Below are 27,760 nucleotides of genomic sequence, written 5' to 3' on the forward strand. Positions count from 1 at the left end.
GAATAGGCATGGTCAAAAGGAAATGCAATAAAGATAGAAGTAGTGTACACTGGGAAAGAAGGGACAAGCTATCGGTTTCCAATTGTTGCCTGGGTTGTAAGAAGCAGCAGTGATAATAGTTGTTTGGTCCAGCAGTGTACAGGTCAACACCGTCCAACTACTATGTTGGTGGTGCTCATCATGGCATGGGATGGCACCCCTCTTCCAAAAGCCGATCAGCTATACAGAGCTCACAGAAAATATAACGTCATGCAATGGGCATCCTACCCAATGGAAGATGCACCTGCAATGAAAATTGTACCCGTACATGTTAATGAATTGATCCAGAGACTTGTGGAGCTTCATTCTCATCTGTTCTTGGAGAATGTACTTTAATCGAATTTGGTAGAAGTCCAAGGCCCAGAAGATTTATAATTAATCCAAGCTCTCCCTTACACAAAACCTTGAAGATTACTTGCAGAGTTTGGCCACAAAATTAGCTCCAATTTATAAGCAGTATGCTCCAGTAGCTTATCAGAATCAGGTGGAATATGAAAATGTTGCCCAAGAATGTCAGCTTGGGCAAAAAGGGGCAAAAAGGCCAAGAAAGGGCAAAAGAGTTTGTCCCTTCTCTGGGTCACCACTTGACTGAACTCCGTGCCCAACCCCACAGGGACATTAACATGAATAACGGAAGCAAGGTGGTTTGTATTTTAACTCAAAGAGATAAAGGCTCTTTGGGTGTTAAAGATGAGCAGCTCCATGTGCTACCTCTTTATAAACTTTCAGTCACAGATGAGTTTAGCTCCAAGAAAGGAGTGGAAGCCAGAATTAAATCTGGGGCCATCAAGGTCCTGGCACCCCACTACTAAACAAAAACAAAAAACGTGTTTCACTCAGCCCATTCCCCATTCTGGGAAGAAAGCTGTGATCATGATGGAAGTTCTTGCACATAAGGTCAGTGGAGAAGAAACCGAGTCCCTGAATCAAGCAGAAGATCAACTCAACAAGCAGTAAGGCTTTGCCATTGCCACCTTAGGGAGTAAAGGTGAGACCATGCAAGTTGAAGGAAACAGTAAAACTGATCCCCATTTTACCTGGAAAAGTTCAGACAACACTAAAACCTATTTGCTGATGCCATCTTCTCATCCTGTAAAGAGCCATCTCCAGGCTTCTCCTAGTCCCCAAAGACTGCTTCAGCCAGACCAACTGCATTAACCAATCCAACAACCTCTTGTGGGTTTTAAGAAGCCACACTCCCCACTGCACAATGCTTTGGGAAGACTCAATGGTGTCAATACAGCTGTTGCAGAAGGCCCTGTCTTTTTGCAGCTTGGCAAAGTCTCTCCTCTCCCCACCCTCTGTTTGTGACAGAGTCCTTTGTTAATTCTAAGCCTGCCAGTGGTGTGACTGAACCACTAACTTAACCAAACCAGCAGCCCTCCTTCCTCACATCTCCAAGACCTTGCCTCTTCTCCAATGGAAGATGAGCAGCATTCTGAAGCAGATGAGCTTCTATCAGAGAAGCCCATATCTAATGACCCTTCTCACCTGCTGAGTAGAAATTGCCCCACATTGATAAGTATTGGTCAGACAGTGAGCACAGATTTTTGGATGCAAATATTGGTGGTGTGGCCATTGCGCCTGTTCGGGGCTTGGTTTTGATTGTATGTGTCTGGAGAGAGCTGCACTCTATCACTCCCGTTGAGCATCCCAACTCTAATCATCCAACCCACTTCTCCCTTGTCTGGTTACCAGCACAAGGACCTGAATAAGCCCCAACAAGGTGTTGAACTAAACAAGATTAAGGTTGAGGCTAACAAAAGCTAAGAGTAAGAAAATGAAGGCCTCACAGCAGAAAGACCTGGCAGCTAATGAAGGTTGAGAACTGTTCTCAGAAGTGAAAGAATTGAACCAAATTTCCTCTCATAAAGCATTAACATTAACCCATGATAATGTCACTGTGCCCATTATGCTCACATTGCGGGGTCCTGTGACTATTGTGTCTGAAGGCTTTTCTCCCTCTTAATGCGCTGCACTAGCAATGGCATTTTTTCCAGGTTTTTAAACAAAGTCATGTTGTCATTTACTGTATTTTCATCTCACCAGTTTCAAGTCTGAGATACAAATAAATGGGGTGATTATTCCTAACTGACTGTATTTTGACAATTGGTAGAAGGTACACATTTAAAGCAACACAAGAATTTTATAAATACAGAAAGTAATGTTTCAGTGAGGCATTAATCTTTATAGAATCATTCAGTTTTAGTGTTTCTTAGTAAACAGACTTAATTTGAAGCAAGAGTCATTTTTTAGAGGATTTTATCAGGTTCATGCTCTGATGTAAAATCAAGACAGTGTTAAGACACAGACCCAGCTTCTGGTGTTTGACCACATGCACCCAGTAAAAAATAAGCTGAATTACTATTTCATGGTGCCATTGGTTCAACATCTAATCATTACTAGAAAGTTGGCATAGTCTTTTGAAATAAACTTATGAAATGTTTTCTCCTAAAATATTTCTCCTGTGTAAAATATTGTTGTTAGTAATCACTGGAGGCCGTTAACTAAATGTATATTTTAGAAGCACTTTATTGGAGACCAACTCAAGATGGTGCGGTGAGAACAACCCAGGATTGAAGCTCTCAGTGAATGCGTGGAGGGTGAGTCAGGGCCGCATTTCCAGATGGATTTTTCTTGCCCACAGAACAGGGAAATTCCCAGGTACAGAAGAGACGTGGGACACCAGGGAAGCAGTTTTGGCTGGTGCAGCTGGCAGCTGGCACTGCAGCGCAGTGGCGCTCCACAGTGCTCCGCACAAAGTGCACTGGTCCAGGTGCCCTGTTGAACCGGCAATCTGAGACTTGAGAGGACAGATTGGCGTATCCATCTGATTGAATGGGACTTGGACGGTGAGCCAGGCCAGGAGATTCCAGGGAAACGGCGTTTGGGCCAGGGCAGTGGGACAAACAAAACAGCGATTCCAAACGCTCTGGATGGAGAGTTTCACTGCGGGCACAGCTGAACCCAGAATGGTGCAGCTCGGTGGCGGAGGGGCATTTGCCATTACCGAGGCAACCCGCCCCTACTGAGGTACACTCCCATTGCTGACGCAGCCTGCCATTGCTTAGGCAACCCACCACAACAGAGAGACTCTGCCTCGGGGCAGGCAACGGGGCAGGCAATGGGGCAGAGCCCCGCAGGCAAATAGTGACTAGACTGCCTCCTAGCTGGGCAGGACAGTGCAATGGACACAAAGAAAACCCCAACCCCCTGATACAGAGCATCTGAGAAAAAGGGTTTTTTTTTTTAAAAAAGTTCTGCAGCAGAATTAAATGTAGCAGCCTAACAGCCCTGAATGAACAACAGAGCTCACAGATCAGCACTTGAGCTCCTATAAAGTACAGACTGTCTCCTCAAGCAGCTCCCTGACCCCTCTATATCCAGAAGACTGACATTTGGCAGGCATCATTCTGGGACAAAGATAGCAGAAAAAGAAACTGGTAGCATCCCTCACTGTTCCGCAGCTGCTATAGGTGCACCCCAGACAAACAGGGCCTGGAGTGGACCTCAGCAGTTGTACAGTGGAGGGGCTAGACTGGTAGAAGGAAAACACAGTAACAAATATTTCATCAACAATCTGGGCGTCCACTCAGACCCAATCGAAAAGTCAGCAACTACTCAAGATGACAGGTGAATAAATCCACAAAGGTGGAAAGAAACCAGCGCAAAAAAGAACACACCCGAAACCAGAACACCTCACCTCCTACAAAGGACCAAAACTCCTCACCAGCAAGGGAACAAAGCTGGATGGAGAATGACTGATGAAACGACGGAATTAGACTTCAGAAGGTGGATAATGAGAAACTTTTGTGAGCTAAAAGAACATGTTTTAAATCAATGCAAAGAAACTAAGAACCTTGAAAAAAGATTTGAAAAAAGATTCGAGGAAATGGTAACAAGAATGGATAACTTAGAGAGGAATATGAATGAATTAAAGGAGCTGAAAAATACGAGAACTTCGTGAAGCATGCACAAGTTTCAACAGCCGAATTGACCAAGCAGAAGAAAGAATATCAGAAGTTGAAGATCAACTCAATGAAAAAAAAAAAAAAAAAGAAACCAAGATCAGAGAAAAAAGTGCAAAAAGGAATGAACAAAGTCTCCAAGAAATGTGGGACTATGTGAAGAGACCTAACCTACGTTTGATAGGTGTACCAGAATGTGATGAAGAGAATGAATTCAAGCTGGAAAATACTCTTCAGGACATTATCCAGGAAAATTTCCCCCACCTAGCAAGGCAGGCCAACACTCAAATGCAGGAAATACAGAGAACACCACAAAGATATTCCGCAAGAGCAGCAACCCCAAGGCACATAATCATCAGATTCACCAGGGTTGAAATAAAGGAGAAAATACTAAGGGCAGCCAGGGAGAAAGGTCAGGTTACCCACAAAGGGAAGCCCATCAGACTCACAGCAAATCTCTCGGCAGAAACACTACAAGCCAGAAGAGAGTGGGGGCCAATATTCAACATCCTTAAAGGAAAGCACTTTCAACCCAGAATTTCATATCCAGCCAAACTGAGCTTCATTAAGTGAAGGAAAAAAAAAATCTTTTGTGAACAAGCAAGTACTCAGATTTTGTCACCACCAGGCCTGCTTTACAAGAGCTCCTAAAAGAGGCACTACACATAGAAAGGAACAACCAGCACCAGCCATTCCAAAATCACACTAAATGCTAAAGAGCATCAACATAATGAAGAATCTACAACAACTAATGGGCAATACAGCCAGCTAGCATCAAAATGGCAGTATCAAATTCACACATAATATTAACCCTAAATGTAAATGGACTAAATGCACCAAAAGACAGACTGGCAAATTGGATAAAAAGCCAAAACCCATCGGTGTGCTGTATCCAGGAAACCCATCTCACATGCAAGGATACAAAGGCTCAAAATAAAGGGATGGAGGAAGATTTACCAAGCAAATGGAGAGCAAAAAAAAAAAAAAAAAAAAAAAAGCAGGAGTTCCAATTCTCATCTCTGATAAAATAGACTTTAAAGCAACAAAGATCAAAAGAGACAAAGAAGGCCATTACATAATGGTAAAAGGATCGATACAAGAAGACCTAACGATCCTAAACATATATGGACCCAATACAGGAGCACCCAGATACATAAGGCAAGTTCTTAACGACTTACAAAGAGACTTAGACTCCCACACAATAATAGTGGGAGACTTTAACACTCTACTGTCAATATTAGACAGATCAACCAGACAGAAAATTAACAAGGATATCCAGGGCTTGAACTCAGACCTGGAGCAAGCAAACCTGATAGACATTTACAGAACTCTCCACCCCAAATCCACAGAATACATTCTTCTCAGCTCCACATCACACCTACTCTAAAATTGACCACATAATTGGAAGTAAAGCACTCCTCAGCAAATGCAAAACAACTGAAATCATAACAGTCTCTCAGACCATAGTGCAATCAAGTTAGAACTCAAAATTTAGAACCCAACCCAGAACCGCACAGCTTCATGGAAACTGAACAACTGGCTCTTGAATGTTGACTGGATAAATAATAAAATGAAGATAGAAATAAAGTTCTTCAAAACAAATGAGAATGAAGACACAACATGCCAGAATCTCTGGGACACGTTTAAAGCAGTCTCTAGAGGAAAATATATAGCAATAAGTGCCGATATGAGAATGGAGAGATCCAAAATTGACACCCTATCAAAATTGAAAGAGCTAGAAGAGCTAGATCAAAAAAACTCAACTCAGCAGAAGACAAGCAATAACTAAGATCAGAGCTGAGCTGAAGGAGATACACAAAAAACCCTTCAAAAAAAAAAAAAAAATCCAAGAGCTTTTTTTGAAAAAAACAAAATACAGACCACTAGCCAGATTGATAAAGAAATAACCAAATAGATGCAATAAAAAATGACAAAGGGGATATCACGACAGATTCCACGGAAATTCAAACCATCAGAGAATATTACAAACAACTCTATGCACATAAACTAGTAAACCTGGAAGAAATGGATAAATTCCTGGACTCCTGTGTCCTCCCAAGCCTAAACCAGGAGGAAAGCTGAAACTATGAATAGACCAGTAACAAGGTCAGAAGTCAAGGCAGCAATTAAGAGCCTACCACACAAAAAAAGCCCAGGTCCGGACGGGTTCACAGCCGAATTATACCAGACACACAAAGAGGAGCTGGTACCATTCCTTCTGAAACTGTTCCAAATAATCCAAAAAAAGGGAATCCTTCCCAAATCATTTTATGATACCAACATCATCCTGATACCAAAACCCGGCAGAGACCCAACAAGAAAGCTTCAGGCCAATATCCATGATGAACATAGATGCAAAAATCTTCAATAAAATACTGGCAAGCCGATTACAACAGCACATCAAAAAAAACTTATTCATCATGATCAAGTAGGATTCATCCCGGGGATGCAAGGCTGGTTCAACGTACACAAGTCTATAAACGTAATTCACCACATAAACAGAACCAAAAACAAAAACCACATGATTATCTCAATTGATGCAGAGAAGGCATTTGACAAAATTCAACAGCCCTTTATGCTAAAAACCCTCAATAAACTTGGTATTGATGGAATGTATCTCAAAGTATTAAAAGCTATTTATGACAAACCAACAGCCAATATCATACTGAATGGGCAAAAACTGGAAGCATTCCCTTTGAAATCTGGCACTAGACAAGGATGCCTTCTTTCACCACTCCTATTCAATATAGTACTGGAAGTTCTAGCCAGAGCAGTCAGGCAAGAAAAAGAAATAAAGGGCATTCAAATAGGAAAGGTGGAAGCCAAATTGTCTATTTGTAGACGACATGAGAGTATACCTAGAAGACCCCATCGCCTCAGCCCAAAAACTCCTGAAACTGATAAGCAACTTCAGCAAAGTCTCATGATATAAAATCAATATGCAAAAATCACAAGCATTCCTATACACTGATAACAGACAAAGCCAAATCAAGAATGAACTGCCATTCACAATTGCTACAAGAATAAAATACCTAGGAATATAACTCACAGGAACATAAGGGACCTCTTCAAGGAAAACTACAAACCACTGCTCAACAAAATAAGAGGACACAAACAGATGGAGAAACATTCCACGTTCATGGTTAGGAAGAATATGGCTATCTTGCCCGAAGTAATTTACAGAATCAATGCTATCCCCATCAAGCTACCATTGACTTCACAGAACTGGAAAAAACCACCATGAACTTCATATGGAACCAAAAGAGCCCACATAGCCAATTCAATTCTAAGCAAAAAGAACACAGCAGGGGGCATCACACTACAGGATTTCAAACTATACTATAAGGCTACAGTAATCAAAACAGCATGGTACTGGTACCAAAACAGATATAGACCAATGGAACAGAACAGAGGCATCGCAGGCAACACAACATATCTACAACCATACAATCTTTGATAAACCTGACAAAAACAAGCAATGGGGAAAGGATTCCCTATTAAATAAATGGTGTTGGGACAACTCTCTAGCCATGTGCAGAAAGCAGAAACTGGACCCCTTCCTGACACCTTACACTAAAATTAACTCCAGATGGATTAAAGACTTAAACATAAGACCTGGCACTATAAAAACTCTAGAAGAAAATCTAGGCAAAACCATCCAGGACATAGGAGTAGGCAAGGACTTCATGACCAACACACCAAAAGCATTGGCAGCAAAAGCCAAAATAGACAAATGGGACCTAATCAAACTCCACAGCTTCTGCACGGCAAAAGAAACAGTCACTAGAGTGGATCGGCAACCAACTGAATGGGAAAAAATTTTGGCAGTTTCCCCATCTGACAAAGGGCTGATATCCAGAATTTACAAACTCAGATTTACAGGAAAAAAACAAGCCCATTCAAAATTGGGCAAAGGATATCAACAGACACCTTAAGAAGACATATATGAGGCCAACAATCATATGAAAAAATGCTCATCGTCACTGGTCATCAGAGAGATGCAAATCAAAACCACATTGAGATACCATCTCACGCCAGTTAGAATGGCGATAATTAAATCTGGAGACAACAGATGCTGGAGAGGATGTGGAGAAATAGGAACACTTTTACACTGTTGGTGGGAGTGTAAATTAGTTAACCATTGTGGAAGACAGTGTGGCGATTCCTCAAGGCCTTAGAAATAGAAATTCCATTTGACCCAGGAATCCCATTACTGGGTATATATCCAAAAGACTATAAATCGTTCTACTATAAGGACACATGCACACGAATGTTCATTGCAGCACTGTTTACAATAGCAAAGACCTGGAATCAACCCAAATGCTCATCGATGATAGACTGGATTGGGAAAATGTGGCACATATACACCATGGAATATTATGCAGCAATCAGAAATGATGAGTTCGTGTCGTAAGGACATGGATGAATCTGGAGAACATTCTCAGCAAACTGACACAAGAACAGAAAATGAAATACCGCATATTCTCACTCATGGGCGGGGGATGAAAAATGAGAACACATGGACACAGGGAGGGGAGTACTAAACACTGGGGTCTATTGGGGGGAAAAGGGGAGTGCCAGTGGGGAGGTGGAGCTGGGGAGGGGTAGCCTGGGGAGAAATGCCAAATGTGGGTGAAGGGGAGAAAGGAAGCAAAACACACTGCCATGTGTGTACCTATGCAACTGTCTTGCATGTTCTGCACATGTACCCCAAAACCTAAAATGCAATAAAAAATTAAAAAGCACTTTATTTTTAAAATTGACTTGAAATATAAGAATCCTGTTGTGTATTGTTTGTGCATATTTGCGTACGAGAAATCACTTATCCTTTTTTATAGAGTTCCATTTTATTAACTGGAATATGTGTTCTGGAAAAAAGGAGTAAAGGAGGGAGAGGCCAAGATGGCCTGATGCAAACAGCTCTGGTGTTTGCCTTTGGGCATCATATGCACGTAAACTGAGCTTTAGTCGGCTTTTGTCTCAAAAAAAAAAAAAAAAAAAAAAAAAAAAAAAAAAAAAAAAAAAAAATCACTGTTTCTACCCTCTGGAAGGTACCATTCACCCTCTGAAGGTCCCATGTTTACCACATCAAGTCTCTCCCTGGTGACTTTGGCCTGCAAATTAGACACTTCAGCTCATCTAGTAGTCAATTCTGGTCCATCCCCTTTCCAGCTTCCCACCCACCCCACTGAGCACACTAACACATTCTCACTTGGGCTTCAGGAATTGGTATCTCTCTGGCACCCTGTGGGGCTGGAGCCCAGTGGTGCTCCCACTCCCGTAAGGGGTTTGAGCACACACAGCATCCAAACAGATGAGCCACACCCTTGTCATATGTCCCAAAATGGGGGTCAGGAAACTTTCCTCTGGGGGCTTGTCTGCTGTACACAAAAGAGCAGGTTGAAACACAGAACGGTTATGTGACGCTGCCAACTCTTTCTTGTAAGTTAAAGAAATATTGGCTTTGTTTCCCATTCACAGAGGTCTATCTGTCACATGGGACTGGAGTAAAGTCTTGGGAAAACCAAAGGCATCTTTTTCTGGAAGACTCCAAGACTGAACTCCATTGACCAAGACTATTTTCTTTCACGGTTTAAAATGGCTATTTCATCCTTTATAATGTTAGTCATTTTGCTACAGATTGTAGCAATGATATTAAATGATGGCTTTAGTTCAGCCAAAAGGTACAGTTCTGAACCATGTGGTATCTTAGAGACACCATGCCCAGCCCCATCCCAACAGCTGCAGGTGCATATGGTGCATGGTGCCTTCCCTTCCAGCTCGGAGGCCTGTGTGTGTCCAGCAGCAAGTGCAAGGCACACACAATGCCCACAAAGGCCAAGAGAAAACTGCAGCTGCCTCTGGGGCCCTCCATGGAGGTTCTTCCCCTAGACCTCCCCCTTTTACCATTTAAGCTGTGGTTTCTTTTTCTTCCCCATTTTTCTCCTCCTCCTTAAGTGAGAGGGTTCCTTTCTCCCACACTCTGCTTATGATAGAAAAAAATGGAGTGGCCCTTGCTGGATAGTAATTGCAAATGTGGCAGGGCTCATTTGAGACTTAGACACATGCAGGCCCCAGAAATATTTTGTCCCAAACTCAATTCCAGGCTTCAGGCTGAGGCCCTAGAAAGGAAAACCAGATCTGAGGAATCTAAAGCTAGGTGACAGCCACCATGTAAATAGGCAGAACAAATGCCTGCTGACTAAACCCCTGCTTCAGGGAAGGAGGCTGCGCTCCATGGCATAGATAAGGCCCAGGAAGCTCAAAGGTTGCTGACAGCAGGGAAAACACAGACACAGGTAAGAATGGATATAATTCCTATTCCCTAGGTGCTCCCTGCTTCATGGTTGCAGGGGTACCCATAGCTGGCATCTGTCTAGGGTAGCTGGGACTTGGGGTAAAGAAAAGAAATGCCTTTCTACCTCACACCAAATTTTTGCTGAAAGAAGGGAAATGAGCCATACCTCTATTTCTCTTTCAGAATGGGCAACCAGCTCTCTTCACCACCCTCGGCTTATGCTCCTCTGGTGTGTATCCTGAACCATAGAGACTGCTTTAACACTGTACCTGGAGAACAAAATGCCTCTAACCCTCTGCACAAAGGTTTGGCCAAGTTATAAAGGACTGGCTGTGCCTCAGGAGTTATTTATTTCAATATTGTTGGGCAGTTGGACCTTTTTATATATAGACATGAGGACATATGGCCTGAGGCTCCATATGTACAGCTTTTGTATGCCTTGCAGGCAATGTAGAGCTTTGCCAACAGTGTAGAGCTGATGCAGCCCTCCTGTTTGCCATCTGAGGAAAGGTCATAAGGGGCCATCCCAAAAAACTAATAAATTACAGAGGCACCCCCAGTCGAGCAGCCAGTTCCCTCAAGCCCTGCTTCCTCAGTTCCATGCCAACCTCCCTATCCAGCTTCAGTCTCTCCTGCCGCCTCCTAGAAATCCTCACATTAGACAAGCCGTCAGGTAAGAGAAAGTTTTATACGGTTAAGTAAGCATGGGTTACACATGTATAATACACATGTTTAACCCATGCTTAACCATATAAAATGGTTGGAGGGGCTCATTCTTGCCCCTCCAACAGATGGCTAGTGAATTTTGCTCCAGTAAGGTCCAGGTCCTATTCTCTACAGAAATTATAGCAAATTAAGGGGATCCTGGCAAGTTTTCAGATAACCCTGACGTTCTTTACATAGATTAATGAAGAGGGTGTGAAAGGGAAAGAGGTTTTTTAGAGTGTAACCCAACCAAGTATTTAAGCTCTCCCCAAAAACGTTACTCTGAAATCAAACCCTGATGGACACTGAGAAGCAAGCTGCTCTGCCAGTGGCAGAAAAATTTGGAGATGAGCTTTGTATTTTAGCATCAGAAAGGAAGGCAAACTTTATCCAACTGGAAGAAAAGCAGTACCAGCTGATGACCCTGGATGGGATTCCAATGACTAGAGAGAAGACTGGAAGAGCAGATATTTTCGGATGTGCATAATGGAGGGCTTATGTAGAACTAAGACCAAGACTCAGTTATAGATAGACCAGGAATAATGAAATAGACCATGATAGACCAAGAATTTAATAAAACTTTTTGGACGGGCCAGACGGGCCCTTGGTAAAGCACAGCTATCTCCTGACTCCATTGAGGAATTAAGGATAAATTTATTACTCAGCCCCTGATATCAGGCAGACATTGCAGAAATGGGCCCTGGGACCAGACAGTAAAGGACCTTCTCAAAGTGGCTACCTTAGTCTTTTACAAGACAGGGAGACAAAAGCAGAAGCAGCTTTTATGACCACCATGACAAGCCACAAACCCCAGAATCCCCAAGGTCCATCTATTAATTGCCATGGATGTGGCAAGAACTGTTCCCTTTCCTCAAGTTTAACCACTCCTGTATGATGATTAATTTCTTTCACCAGGGTGAAACAGCTCAGGGTACAATGTTAGTATGTTTCACTTTCAGCCATAATTGTTGGCACTAGATTTCTTCTTGTCTAATACATATGTTTAACCCATGCTTACTTAACCGTATAAAACTTTCTCTTCCCTGACAGCCAAACTCCAAATGGCGAAGCAACTGGAGACTCAGACAATGGCTTTCTTTTGGCAGAGACCCTTAAATAAACCTGAGAGGAATCCGTTTTCCCTTAAATTCCACCACCTGTCAAGCAGGAAGTAGCTAAGATTGGTCATTATCCATATTCTAATGGTAGTTACATGGGTCTCTTCAGAAGGGAATATACTACAGACAAGAGATAGGGAAATAGTGGCTAGAAGAGGGCAGTTCCTCAGCAAAGGTCCCACTCTCCAGCCTGAATACAGGTGTCCCCAAATGGGAATAGGCATTCCCATTTTCATGCCTCGAAGTTGCTTTTTGGCCTGCCATGCTTCCCTATCCTGTACCCATGTAAGCCCCAGATCCCAGGCTCCACCAACAGATCAGCAGATAAGCAGACAAGATGTACAGAAGAGAACAGAACAGAACAGCCTGGCAAAGAGAAAAGGAACATATGAACTCAGGAGTTTGGCTGAGGCAGTCAGAAGAGATTGGCAACTGGAGAGACAAATTCCAGGGCAAGATTATTTTCTCACTGCATCCCCTTTCAAGCTCCCTAGCCATACCACTGGGAGCCACATCCACCACTCAGACCTCCCATTCCTTCAAGTTTGTGTGCAACCGTTTTCTGGATGCTGGACAAGAGCTTAGGATATGGCAAGCTGTCACACTGGCCCTCTGTGCTTGCAAAAAAGGCAGAGGGTCCACTGAGCTGTTTAATGCTTAAACTCTCTGCAGCTGGCAAGGGTAAAATAATGCATGGTAGAAGTCCATTTGAGCTTCAGGAGTCAGGCTTCTGAGCTGCATGCCGCTGCGGGGCTGGAGCACAGGATCCTGCCCTATCCATCTGCATGCTCCCTTCCTCCTGTAAGGTGTTTAGGTGTGCATGATAGTTGAACAGATGAGCCACACCCACCACACATCCTGTGGTGAGGGCAGGGGAACTCTAAGGTGGCTCTTGTAAGCCTGAGAAATAGTGATGGCCACTGCTCAGCAAGTGAAAAACTTAGATTTCCCTGGAAGCCAGAGAAAGAGGGAAGGGCACATATTATAATAGACAGAAGGGGAGAAGCCAGAAGACATTCACCAAGGCCATGATAAATGATCTGATGACATGAACACCACCACTACTAAGTAGTGCAGTGATGGTTTTCCTCAGGCCAGAACACATGGCAGCGGAGGTAGTCACAGACATAGGCTGATCACTACCTATGGGGATAAAAAGCTATAGTGAGTCCAGGTGGTAACATTTAACATCAAGAAGTCAGAAGGCTGCAGTTCTGTAAGAGCCAGAAAGATCAGAGGGGACCCTAAGGGGGCTTGCCCAGAGTTGTGGAGATTGCGAAGTATTGTCCAAGGACTAAATTAGATTTGCAGCCAGCAAGGTTCTGCTCACCACTTATGAGCAAGACAAAAATGGAGGATCAGAAGGCTGAGATAACCACTAGTGAGATCAATGTTAGGTTCAATTCCCAAACTCGTGTCAGTTTCTTTACCTAGAACTCCTTGAAGCGGTACCTGAATCCTTAAGTAGAGAAGCCCTGAAAAAGCCCCCATCATACACCATGATTATCTCAGCTCCTCCTCAAGGCACCTATGGTAATTTACTCAGGCAACTGTACGTTTGGGAAGGAAAAACTAGACTGAGGATTACTGAACAGTGAGTCAACACTGATCCAAAAATTGGAAGTATAGTCATGGTTCCTCTATTTACTACAAAGACTAGCATCTAGAATAGAGTCCCTGCTTTAAACAGTCTCCACGTATCCTGGATGCAGAGACCCACACTGGTTATTTTTCCTCATTTAAATTACTATTCCAGGTTACTTAAGACTGTCATATGGGCACTTGGTTCTGAACCTGCCCTCCCCACCCAAATAGAAAGCTTTTGAAGGCATGATAGAGAACTTGGCAGTTTTCTTGCTTTCTATTTGTTATAAGATGATCAGAAAGTTTATATTCATACAGGATAGAAAATAAGACTCATACAGTTTGCCTCAGGCACATTAACTGTCATCTGCCATATAGTCCTACAAACCTGGACTGCCTGAACATCCCAGAGAACATCAGTGATCCAGTGGGATCATTCTGATTGTGCCAAAAGAACACGAGGTACTTTGTAAAGGCTGTAAAAAGACATGCTCCAGAGGGTAGAGACAAATCCAAAGAATTTTAGGACCCATCGTCAGAAGTATTTAATTAGGTCCAAGGTTACGTTGAACATTTCCAGAATAAAGAAAAAGCCTTTATCTTGTGTTTTCTATCTCAAAGAGGAGGGCACAAGGAATAGTAGGCTTCTTTGAATTCTTGAGAACACTTGTCACCTAGGAATCCTGCCCTGGGCAATATGAAGAGTCATAGAAGGCTTCCAACTTTAAGAGGACCCAGAGCAGGAATGAGTGCTACAGCAGGTCCAGGCTTTGGTGCAAGCATCACTGCCACTCAAGCCTTAGGAACTGGAGGTGCCAGTGGTAGGAAGAGATGCAGAATAAAGCTTATGGAATTGTCACTGTAAACATCCCTGGCATTTTGAAATTAGTCACATCTATAGCAAAACAATTGTAGATCTTTTGAGAAATAGCTCCTGGCATTTTACTGGGCTGTGTTCAAGGGGTACCAAGTGATGATGCATTCAAAATAGTCTATTCAGAAATGGGTTTGTCTGACCTACAAGACCATAGCCTTCTCACTGGACCTGTCCAGGTTTATAAGGGGGAAGTGATTATTCTGGGACCAAGCCTGACAGAACCAGAGAGCATAAGTTGCATGAGCTGGTAGCTCAGGCTCAGGGCACCCACAATATTTGCACCAGTCCTTTTTCCTCACATCCTATCAGTGGCCCTGTGGAGTAGGTTCATATGACTGAAGCTAGAGCCTGTTTACAGATGGGTTAGCAAGCTATGAATTAAGATGCATGACCTGTGCATTACAGCCGTATCCGGGGCAGTTTCAAGAGAGGGGAGGAGGAGTCTAATTAGTGAACTTGTTATACCTGGTTATCCACTTCCTATGGAAGAAAAAGTAGCCCAAGGTGAGAATTTCTCTAAATCCCTGGGCAGTGGCCAATGGCCTTCTGTGTGATCTGAGGCTTAGAAAGGGACTAGGTTATTAGAAGCAAGAGGGGAGAGGGGCATAAATATGAGCATATGGGAGTCATGCCCAAATTGTGAAGAAGCTTGCATCGTTAAAAGACATCTACCCAAGAGGCACTGAACATTCAAGTAGATGAAGGGACTGTGCCTGTTGGAGTCAGCTAGCCTTCACTGTTCAGCTCAGAACTGGAATGATGGCTTATAGAATGGCATCAGCGGCAGAAGATCCCATGTATGGTTCCTGAAGCCCCGATGTACTGCTCAAGGAGCAATTCAGAACTTAATGGCAGTGCGGAACTACGTTAAGCCTCTTTATTCTGGGAGGGCCAGTGGTTTCTACTTCCAGTTATGTTTTTGTTTTGGGCATGGGTTTGCTTGTCCTGTCCACAGAGCCTTGGTCATTAGGCCTACTTTGTTGGCTTCCAAAATTCCTTATCTACAGGCAAGAGACCGGACACAGCACAGGATCAATGGAGAAGACATGTTATACAGCAAAGCACGTGCAGAATAGAATAGGGCTGATGACCATGGGATTCATTAGTAGTATAACATTATCTCAACTACCAGAAGCAGCCGTCCTCAGGATATTTAGGATACCTTCTAAGATGCTGCTTCTAAAGCAGCATCTCAAACACTTCACGGAAGCAGAATATCAGCCTTCAGAATAGAGATAACTAGAGATCTCTATGGCACTAGGTCTCCAATAGGAGAAGTACCATATACAGAAGCCAAGGGGTAAGAACAGGAATATCTTACGTATGGTCATTTCTAATAGTCCACTAGGAGACTGACTTCCCTTCTCTGGAAGTCTTAGCTATTCAGGGTTGGAGATTTTGGTTCAAAAGCAGGTTTCCTCTGGGTAAAAGACTCAAGGTTCCATTAAACTACAACTAATGGCTTTCATTCAGATACCTTGGTCTACTACAACCAGGGATCATCAGGTGATGAGGAGTTGCCATACTGTCAAAATGAATTGATCGTGATTAGCAGGAAGAGAATATTTTCTTTATACAATGTATGAAGGAAGACAAGTGCAAAGTATGTGAAGCCAGGTGATCCACTTGGATATTTTCTGGTGCTTCCTTGACCCATTGTGACCTTGGGCATACATGAGACTCATTACTCAGGTAAGTGCATCATTAAAGTGTCAGTCCCCTCAGGAATAGAGAATTGGGGTCACCCCACTAGGGAAGCTGCCAGGATTTGCAATGGTGATAGTTGAGGGTAAGAATTGAGTAGCAAAGGAATGAGGGGAAAAGGAATGAGGGGAAAAGGAATGAGGGGAAAAGGAATGAGGGGAAAAGGAATGAGGGGAAAAGGAATGAGGGGAAAAGGAATGAGGGGAAAAGGAATGAGGGGAAAAGGAATGAGGGGAAAAGGAATGAGGGGAAAAGGAATGAGGGGAAAAGGAATGAGGGGAAAAGGAATGAGGGGAAAAGGAATGAGGGGAAAAGGAATGAGGGGAAAAGGAATGAGGGGAAAAGGAATGAGGGGAAAAGGAATGAGGGGAAAAGGAATGAGGGGAAAAGGAATGAGGGGAAAAGGAATGAGGGGAAAAGGAATGAGGGGAAAAGGAATGAGGGGAAAAGGAATGAGGGGAAAAGGAATGAGGGGAAAAGGAATGAGGGGAAAAGGAATGAGGGGAAAAGGAATGAGGGGAAAAGGAATGAGGGGAAAAGGAATGAGGGGAAAAGGAATGAGGGGAAAAGGAATGAGGGGAAAAGGAATGAGGGGAAAAGGAATGAGGGGAAAAGGAATGAGGGGAAAAGGAATGAGGGGAAAAGGAATGAGGGGAAAAGGAATGAGGGGAAAAGGAATGAGGGGAAAAGGAATGAGGGGAAAAGGAATGAGGGGAAAAGGAATGAGGGGAAAAGGAATGAGGGGAAAAGGAATGAGGGGAAAAGGAATGAGGGGAAAAGGAATGAGGGGAAAAGGAATGAGGGGAAAAGGAATGAGGGGAAAAGGAATGAGGGGAAAAGGAATGAGGGGAAAAGGAATGAGGGGAAAAGGAATGAGGGGAAAAGGAATGAGGGGAAAAGGAATGAGGGGAAAAGGAATGAGGGGAAAAGGAATGAGGGGAAAAGGAATGAGGGGAAAAGGAATGAGGGGAAAAGGAATGAGGGGAAAAGGAATGAGGGGAAAAGGAATGAGGGGAAAAGGAATGAGGGGAAAAGGAATGAGGGGAAAAGGAATGAGGGGAAAAGGAATGAGGGGAAAAGGAATGAGGGGAAAAGGAATGAGGGGAAAAGGAATGAGGGGAAAAGGAATGAGGGGAAAAGGAATGAGGGGAAAAGGAATGAGGGGAAAAGGAATGAGGGGAAAAGGAATGAGGGGAAAAGGAATGAGGGGAAAAGGAATGAGGGGAAAAGGAATGAGGGGAAAAGGAATGAGGGGAAAAGGAATGAGGGGAAAAGGAATGAGGGGAAAAGGAATGAGGGGAAAAGGAATGAGGGGAAAAGGAATGAGGGGAAAAGGAATGAGGGGAAAAGGAATGAGGGGAAAAGGAATGAGGGGAAAAGGAATGAGGGGAAAAGGAATGAGGGGAAAAGGAATGAGGGGAAAAGGAATGAGGGGAAAAGGAATGAGGGGAAAAGGAATGAGGGGAAAAGGAATGAGGGGAAAAGGAATGAGGGGAAAAGGAATGAGGGGAAAAGGAATGAGGGGAAAAGGAATGAGGGGAAAAGGAATGAGGGGAAAAGGAATGAGGGGAAAAGGAATGAGGGGAAAAGGAATGAGGGGAAAAGGAATGAGGGGAAAAGGAATGAGGGGAAAAGGAATGAGGGGAAAAGGAATGAGGGGAAAAGGAATGAGGGGAAAAGGAATGAGGGGAAAAGGAATGAGGGGAAAAGGAATGAGGGGAAAAGGAATGAGGGGAAAAGGAATGAGGGGAAAAGGAATGAGGGGAAAAGGAATGAGGGGAAAAGGAATGAGGGGAAAAGGAATGAGGGGAAAAGGAATGAGGGGAAAAGGAATGAGGGGAAAAGGAATGAGGGGAAAAGGAATGAGGGGAAAAGGAATGAGGGGAAAAGGAATGAGGGGAAAAGGAATGAGGGGAAAAGGAATGAGGGGAAAAGTAATGAGGGGAAAAGTAATGAGGGGAAAAGTAATGAGGGGAAAAGCTGTGGTCTAAAGCTTCAGAGAAAAAGACAGTTTGCTCTAAGCTTCCTCTAAGTTTCCCCCTTCAGCAAAGTGGGCTCACTGAAGCTATGAAGGAGATGCTCCCATCTGTTAGGAGTTCCATAGTTCGAGAATGGAGTGTGGTAGCCACGAAAAGATGCCTTTCAGATTTGAAAGCAGACAGCATATTTGATGGTCTCAGACACTGTGCTTTAGAATTACATGGCATTGTCTAGCCTCCACTTCCCTTGTTTCTGACCAATGAATGAGTACAGAGCCATTAAGATAAGCCTAGTCTTGTCAGATACTGGACTTTTCATTGGTGCCTTGTTCAAGGTCTCCATTAACCTTTCCAAAAACATTCTTGGAGATGCACACATATCTAAGACTTTTTTCCTTAACATCTCCTTGAAGTTGTTTTAATTTTCCAGCCTCCAAAAGATGGGACCTGCATTGTGACCTTATGGCTCCTAGTCTCTCGAGATTCCTCTCCTTCTTCCTTTATGGCCATTTCCCTTCCAGCCCCCTTCAATAAGCCTCAGATATCTAATTCCATTTTATTTGTTCTGGGATGACCCATTCCAACAATTCTGTTAAGTCCCACAGAAATCTTCAACTTTATGCCCACAGCAGTCAGTCTTTGGGAAGAACTAATGCCCGTTATGAGTAGTGTCCTTTAAGATCTCTCTTCAACGTCTTCTGTCAAAGGACATAAGGAATAAAGAGTCCCTGAGATCTGTTCTGAAGACACATTGCTGCTCCGGTGGCTTGGAGGGGAAGGACCCCACAGGCTGCTCCTGTGCAATTCTGTGCAGGCAGCCACTGCCCCCTTTACTCCCGGGTCTGCCCCATGGGGTACCCTCTTGCCCCACCCAAGACACACAGCACTTCCTGCATCTCTCCACTCTAGACCTTTGGGAAGAGGCTTCCTATTCAGGGGCCTGGGCCTTGACTGTACTGGGAACCAGTAGGCTTCCTCCTGACCTGTCTGTGCCCCTCAAGCCCTGTGGGGCCCCAGGCTCCAAAGTTGTTGGCATGAGTGAGTTGGAAAGTTTGCGTGAGAGCTGGTAGCCATGCACTGCCCTGGGATTGTGACCCGGCCAGCGACCAAAACCTCGTGCGACTGGGCTCAAAAGCAGTGCATCCAGATTCTCCTCAGAAGAGAGACTTTCCAAAGGACCAATGACTTTTCTGTGCTTTCATTTCTTCCTGCTCTGTACCTATGTTTTGGTCCTGCCAGGCAAGTCCTTCCAGATTAGGCAGGAAGATGTAAACAGAAAAGAACAACGGTCAGCTATGAAGAAATCAAGGCCGCCAACAAAAATGTGGCATTGGTCAAGATTTTTAGCCCTGGAAAATTAAAGCAAATAATTGAAGAGATGTTAAGAAAAAACCAGAATCCAAACCAACCATGCCAGTCAGAAGCCTTCTGACAAGAGCCGGAGCAGCACGTATGAATTTTGATAAGGACTCTGGGTTCTGACATCCTCAGTCCTAACTTGCAATGGGCTTACAGTGGAGCTACGAAGCACCTCTTGCAGGCAGCTCTCCCAAGCCCCACTGGTCATAGCGAAATCCAAAAAGGTTCCACTTTGTAAAGGTTTAGAAAAGCAAAGTGATCGTGACTATAAGATCCTGATTTGGGAGTAAAGCGCTCAGAAAATGATTTGGTTCCAAGACAAGACACTCGTGTCCTTCCTGATGCAGAGACTAAGTGGTGTACAAAATCCCTCTTTAATTAGAGGTAAGAGCCAAGAGGTTACTGCTAATCAACAGGAAGTTTCTGGTGTTTAAACTTCCCTAATGGGATTAGATATCTGAGGCTTATTGAAGGACAGGCCTTTGATGCTATCATCCCACTTCAATGGGAACTTCCTGGGGCTGACCCAGGTCACATTGAGGCCCTGGGTGAGACCCCAGGTGAGACCCCAGATCCACCCAAGATTCCTGGTGCTATTTCAGTTTAAGGAGGGGTCTTTGGTACTCTTAGAGCAACAAGAAACTCTTGGTATTAGTGGGGGTGTTGTCCCAGACTTGCCTGTCTTTGTTTCTTCAAATCGAATTGCTACCTTTAATGCTCCTTCCATCAAACTTAGAGAATTTAGTATCTCCAGTATTGGGTATAAGTAATGTAAAAAAATGAGAAGCAGGTTCATATAAACTTTCTGCCAGCTAACACTGAGGGGTTCCCATTAGCCCTAGAGTGAGGACTCTTCCATGCTTCACTGGTTATCCAACTTCCTGCTGATTTGCAGTAACTTTGAAGGATCTCTTGATGACCTGGTTTAGCACCACGTGTTGCTCGTGTTGAGCCTGCAAAGAGGAATCTGGAAGTTACAAAGGAAAACAAGAGGCTCCAGAGAGAAACGCAGGCCCAAGTTTTAAAGGCAGATTTTGACAACAAACCAGTAAATGGCCCCAAGTCAGAATCCATGGACTACAGTAAATGTGGTCATGTGGAACAAAAATTGGAATGGAACCCACATTTTGTTGAAAATATAAGAATCAAGAAACCATGACAACAATGAGGTGAAGTGGATACAAAACAGGAAATCATTTAACTGATCACAAAGGTTTCAGTGTCAATGTTTCAGAAGCTGACAATTAGAAAAATTGAGGTTGGAAAGAAATGAACCAAACCTGCAAACTTGTTTGTACAATCTAGTAAATGGCAATAAGCATGTATACTATTTACCAATGGAAACAATGTGTTATTTAAAAGATTCAGTATTGAAGAATTTGGCAAGACATTGGAAAACAAGTCTTATAAATTCCTAAAAGACAGTGGAAACCATAACAATGCTATGAACTCCATTGCTACTGATGTGAGTTGTGATCATCCCAAGGGGAGAAGTCATGTTTTAGTGTTCCAGCAGCCTGGCTTTAACTGAAATTCCATTCCACATTCTTTACACTCCATTGTATATACTAACATGATGACTTATGTTGAAGGTGATCAGCCAAAAACTCCTGAGAGTATTTCCAGGTAAAGGACCAAAAGATGGATCTCCAGTTCAACCAAGTCTCTTATCTCAAAGATGAACACTGGAGTAAATGGTAGCCATAGAGGTCCTGACTCAACTCAGAATCCCCTTCAGAGAACTCCCCAAGATCAGAAGGATAAAGAATTAGAGCAGACAATAGCCAGTTTGCTTCATAGCTGCAAAGCTATCCTCTACACTGTAAGGAAGAAAAAGACAGACCTCCAAGACTGAAACTTATAAGGAGTCAAACCATCACTGTCCATCCTTGGAAAAACAAAGTTCATGCAACCCAGTGGTTTTCAATGGGCAAACTACACTTTCCAACTCACCTACCAGCTCAGCTACTAATCAAGCATCCACAAAGTCACATGAATATTTAGAAGTCAAAAATTCATTCTCTTTATACCAAAAGAAACTCATCCAAGACTGACAACCAGTGTTGCTCCAGGGATAACTTCTCTGGAAAGTTGTTCCAAGAATTTTCAGTTGCCACCAAGAAATAATGAAGTGGGTCATTGTAACCAGACACTTGACAGCAGCAAAAATTTGGACTCTGCTGATATGTCAGGAAGCAGCCCATACTCAAATGGAAGCAGATGTTGCAACAGTAGACAGAACTTTCTTCAGTGACTAAGTTCGATTATATAAAACCACAGGACCAAAGAGTTGCAAGTACACCAACCAGCCTTGTGGCATGTAACGTGCCCTTCTCCTAAGTGTACTTTTGGTGTACAGTACAGAAACCACTGTCAAGTGTATAAAATCATGGTTCATCATTAACAAAAGACCACATCCAAGAAAAAGACAAAATCCACCCCAAAATTGTACCTGTACATGTCAAAGAATTGATCCAGAGACTTGTGGAGCTTCATTCTCATCTGTTCATGGAGTATGTACTTTAATCGAGTTTGGTAGAAGCCTAAGCTCTAGAAGATTTATAATTAATCCAAGCTCTTTTTTTACACAAAACCTTGAAGATAACTTGCAGAGTTTGGCCACAAAATTAGCTCCAATTTATAAGCAGTATGCTCCAGTAGCTTATCAGAATCAGGTGGAATATGAAAATGTTGCCTAGGAATGTTGGCTTGGGCAAAAAAGGGTAAAAAGGCCAAGAAAGGGCAAAAAAGGTTGTCCCTTCTCTGGGTCACCACTTGCCTGAACTCCGCCCAACCCCACAGGGACATTCATAACATGAATAATGGAAACAAGGTGGTTTGTATTTTAACTCAGAGATAAAGGCTCTTTCAGTGTTATTCTTCAAGATGAGCAGCTCCATGTGCTACCTCTTTATAAACTTTCAGTCACAGATGAGTTCAGCTCCAAGAAAGGAGTGGAAGCCAGAATTAAATCTGGGGCCATCAAGGTCCTGGCACCCCACTACTAAACAAAAACAAAAATGTGTTTCACTCAGCCCATTCCACATTCTGGGAAGAAGGCAGCTGCGATCATGACGGAAGTTCTTGCACATAAGGTCAGTGGATAAAGCTGAGACAATGCAACATGAAGGAAACAGTAAAACCAATCCCCATTTTACCGAAGTTCAGACAACAGTAAAACCTATTCGCTGATGTCATCTTCTCACCCAGTAAAGAGCCATCTCCAGGCTTCTCCTGGTTCCCAAAGACTGCTTCAGCCACACCAACTACATTAACTAATCCAACAGCCTCGTGTTTTAAGCCACACTCCCCACTGCACAATGCTTTGCGAAGACTCAGTGGCATCAATACAGCTGTTGCAGAAGGCCCTGGCTTTTCACAGCTTGGCAAAGTCTCTCCTCTCCCCACCCTCTGTGTCTGTGACAGAGCCCTTTAATTCTGAGCCTGCCAGTGGTGTGACTGAACCACTAATTTCTTATCAGCCAAACAAGTAGCCCTCCTTCCTCATCTCTCCAAGACCTTGCCTCTTCTCCAATGGAAGAAGATGAGCAGCATTCTGAAGCAGATGAGCTTCTATCAGAGAAGCCCATATCTAATGACCCTTGTCACCTGCTTAGCAGAAATTGCCCCACATTGATAAGTATTGGTCAGTGAGCACAGCTTTTTGGATGCAAATATTGGTGGTGTGGCCATTGCACCTGCTCAGGGCTTGGTTTTGATTGTATGTGTCTGGGGAGAGCTGCGCTCTATCACTCCCGTTGAGCATCCCAATTGTAATCATCCAACCCACCTCTCCCTTGTCTGGTTACCAGCACAAAAACCTGAATAAGCCCCACACGGTTTGGAACTAAAGATTAAGTTTGAGGCTAAAGATGCTAAGAAGAAAATGAAGGCCTCAGAAAGACCAGGCACCTATTGAAGGTCCGGAACTGTCCTCTGAAGATAAATTTGATTCAATTCACATAAAGCATCAAGAGTAACCCATGATAGTGTTGTCACTGTGTCCCCTTATGCTCACACATTGCGGGGGCCTATAACTTGTGTCTGAAGACTTTTCTCTTCCTAATGCCATTGCTAGTACAGCGCATTTTTTCCAAGGTGTTAAAGTCATGTTGTCATTTACTGTATCTTCATATCACCAGTTTCAAGTCTGAGATACAAAGGGGTGGTTATTCCCAACTGTGACTGTATTTTGACAATTGGTAGAAGGTACACATTTGAAGCAACACGAGAGTTTTCTAGTTTTAAATACAGAAAGTAATGTTTCAGTGAGGCATTAGCCTTGATAGAATCACTCAGTTTGGTGCTTCAAATTAAGTCCGTTTACTATGAAACAAGTCATTTTTAGAGGATTTTATCAGGTTCATGTTCTGTGATGCAAGATTAAGGCAGTGTTAACACTACACAGCTCCTGGTGTTTGACCACATGCACCCAGTTAAAAATAAACTGGGTTATTTCACGGTGCCAGTGCTCTAACATCTTCCAATCATTACTAGAAAGTTAGCATATTCTTTTGAACTTATGAAATGTTTTCTAAAATATTTCTCCTGTGTGAAATGTATCATTGTTAGTAATCAATTGTTGGAGTCTAACTGTAAACGTATATTTTAGAAGCACTTTATTTTTAAAATTAACTTGAAGAATCTATTGTCTATTTTTTGTGCATATTTGTGTACAAGAAATCATTTATCCTTTTGTATAGAGTTCCATCTTAACTGGAATATGTGTTCTGAAAAAAGGAGTAAAGGAGGGAGAGGCCAAGATGGCCTGATGCAAACAGCTCTGGTGTTTGCTTTTGGGCATCACATACACAAACAGCTTTAGTCAGCTTTTGTTTTTCAAAAAATCACCGTTTCCACCCTCTGGAAGGTACCATTCACCCTCCGAAGGTCCCATGTTTACCACATCAAGTCTCTCCCTGGTGACTTTGGCCTGCAAATTAGACACTTCAGCTCATCTAGTAGTCAATTCTGGTCCATCCTCTTTCCAGCTTCCCACCCATTCCACTGAGCACATTGTAACACATTCTTACCTGGGCTTGGGGAGATGCAGGCTCTCACCTCAGACACTCCTGTGGGGCTGGAGCCCAGGGGTGCTCCCATTCCCATAAGGGGTTTGAACACACCTCACTCCAAATGGGGAGGCAACTGGAGTCTCAGACAGTGGCTTTTTTTTTTGACACCCTTAAATAAACCTGAGGAATCTGTTTTCCCTTAAATTCTACCACCACCTGTCAAACAGGAAGTAGCTAAGATTGGTCGTTATCCATATTCTAACATGCCTCTTCAGAGGGGAAAACAGACAGGGAAATAGTGGTTAGAAGAGGGCAGTTCCTCAAGCAAAGGTCCCACTCTCTCCAGCCTGAATACCTGTGTCTCTAAACGGGACTAGGCATTTCCATTTTCATGCCTCAAAGTTGCTTTTTGGCCTGCCATGCTTCCCTATACTGTACCCATATAAGCCCCAGACCCCAGGCTCCACAAACAGATGAGTAGGTGAGCAGACAAGATGTACAGAAGAACAGAACAGCGTGGCAAAGAGAAAAGGAGCATATGAACTTATGAGCTTGGCAGGGGCAATCAGGGGAGAGTTGGCAACTGAACAGCCAAACTCTGGGGGAAGATCTACTTCATCCCCTTTCCAGCTCCCCAGCCATCCTGCTGAGAGCCACATCCACCACACAAACCTTGCACATTTATCCTTCAAGTTTGTAACTTTGTCTGGATGCCAGACCAGAGCGCAGTATATAGGCAAGCTGTCACACTGGCCCTCTGCCCTTACAAAAAGGTACAAGGCCCACTGAGTTAACACTTAAGCTGTCTTCAGATGGCAAGGATAAGATAGTGCATTGTAGTACGTCCATTTGAGCTTTAGGAGTCAGATTCCTGCCTTGCATGCTGCTATGGGGCTGGAGCACAGGGTCCTCCCTGCCCATCTGCACGGTCTTCATCGTGTAACGTGTTTAAGTACGCATGACAGTCGAACACGTGAGCCACACCCATCGCATGTCCTGTGATGGGGGCAGGGGAACTCTTTCACTAGGGTGTCTCTTGTAAGCCTGAGAAGTAGTGATGGCCACTGCTCAGCAAAGCAAAATACTTTTCCTGGAGGATAGAAGGGTGAAGGGAACATTGTAATGGACATAAGGGGAGAAGATCATGTCCAGTGGCAGAATCCAGGAGACAATATTCACCAAGGCCATCATAAATGATGACATGAACACCACCACTACTAAGTAGTGCAGTTATGGTTTTCCTCAGGCCAGAACACATGGCAGAGGTAGTCACAGACATAGGCTGATCACTACCTATGGGGATAAGGAAGCTATAGTGAGGCCAGGTGGTAACATTTATCAAGTCAGAAGGCTGCAGTTCTCTAAGAGCCAGAAAGGTCAGAGTGGGGCTTGACCGAGAGTTGTGGAGATTAAGTATTGTTCCCCAAAGACCGACATTAGATATGTAGCCAGCAAGGCTCTGCTCACCACTTATGAGCAAGACAAAAATGGAGGATCAGGAGCCTGAGATAATCACTAGTGAAGTCAATGTCAGTCCCAATTCCCAAACTTGTGTCAGTTTCTAGATCAAGAACTCCTTGAAGAGGTACCTGAATCCTTAAGTAGAACAGCCCTGAAAAAGCCCCCATTATATACCATGATTATCTCAATTCCTCAAGGCACCTGTGATAACTTACTCAGACAACTGTACATTGAGGAAGGAATAACTAGACTGAGGATTACTGAACAGTTTGAGTCAACACCAATATCCAGAAATTGGAAGTATAATCATGGTTCCTTTATTTACTACATAGACTAAAACCTAGAATAGAGCCCTGCTTTAAACAGTCTCTAGTATCCTGGATCCACAGACCTACTCACTGGTTATTTTTCTAGTCCTTTAAATTACTATTCTAGGTTAACTGCCATATCAACTTTGTTCTGAAACTGGTCTCGTCACCAAAATAAAGCTTTTTGAATGCATGATAAAGTTGGCAGTTGTATTGCTTTCTATTCCAGGTGTAAGATGATCAGAATGTTCATATTCATACGGGATAGAAAGTAAGGCTCATACAGTTTGCCTTGGGCACATTTACTTTACTGTTGTCTGCCATAGTATAGCCGTAGAAGACATGGACTACCCGATCATCCCAGAGCACATCAGTGATCCAATGGTGTCATGTTGATTGTGCCAAAATAACATGAGGTACTTTGTAAAGGCCTTAAGGCACATGCTCCAGAGAATACACACAAATGCAAAGAATTTTTAGAACCCATCATGTCAGAAGTATTTAATTAGGTCCAGAGTTACACTGAACATCTCCAGAGTAAAGAAAGCGCCTTCATCTTGCATCTGCTATCGCAGAGGAGGGCACAATAAGTAGTAGGCCTCTTTGGATTCTGGAGATATCTATCATCTTTGAATCCTGCCCCGGCCCATATATCAAAAGTCACAGAAGGCTTCCAACTTTAAGAGGGCCCAGAGCAGGAATGAGTGCTACAGCAGGTACAGGTACAGGCCTTGGTGCAAGCATCACTACTTAAATCGTAGGAACCGACAGACAAGTGTTGGAGGTGCCAGGGGTAGGAAGAGATGCAGAATAAATGGGATTATCACTAGAGAGATACCTGGTATTTTACAATTAGTTCTGTCTACAGCAATAGCAGATCTTTTGAGAAATAGCTCCTGGCATTTTACTGGGCTGTGGTTATGAGGTACCAAGTAATCCTGTTTTCAAAACAGCTTATTATAAAATGGGTTTGTCTGATCTACAACACCATAGACTTCCACTAGACCTGTTCAGGTTTATAAGATGGAAGAGGTTAATCTGAGACCAAGCCTGACAGAACCAGAGTGTAAGCTGCATGAGCAGGTGGCTTAGACTCAGGGCACCCACACTATTTGCACCAGTCTTCCTTCCTCACATCCCATCAGTGGCCCAATGGAGTAGTGCCATGTGACCAACTGAAGCTGAAGCCTGTTTACAGATGGGTTGGCAAGCTATGGTCTAAGATGCATGGCTTGTGCATTATAGCCATATCTGGGGCTGTTCCAAGGGAGTGGAGAAGCAGTCTTTAGTAAGACCTGTTGTACATGGTTATCCACTTCCTGTGGAAGAAAAGTGGCCCAAGATT

The 27,760-nt window shown here is 43.5% G+C and overlaps 2 pseudogenes; both read left to right on the forward strand.

Annotated features, from left to right (window-relative positions):
* Positions 1-536: 536 nt before the first annotated feature.
* LOC144576534 (methylcytosine dioxygenase TET1 pseudogene) lies at positions 537-19,342 on the forward strand (annotated as a pseudogene).
* Positions 19,343-19,453: 111 nt separating this feature from the next.
* Positions 19,454-23,679, forward strand: LOC100895225 (methylcytosine dioxygenase TET1 pseudogene; annotated as a pseudogene).
* The last annotated feature ends 4,081 nt before the right edge of the window (positions 23,680-27,760 follow it).

The sequence above is a fragment of the Callithrix jacchus genome, chromosome 10 (genome assembly GCF_049354715.1).
Source record: "Callithrix jacchus isolate 240 chromosome 10, calJac240_pri, whole genome shotgun sequence".
Taxonomy (NCBI): Eukaryota; Metazoa; Chordata; class Mammalia; order Primates; family Cebidae; genus Callithrix; species Callithrix jacchus.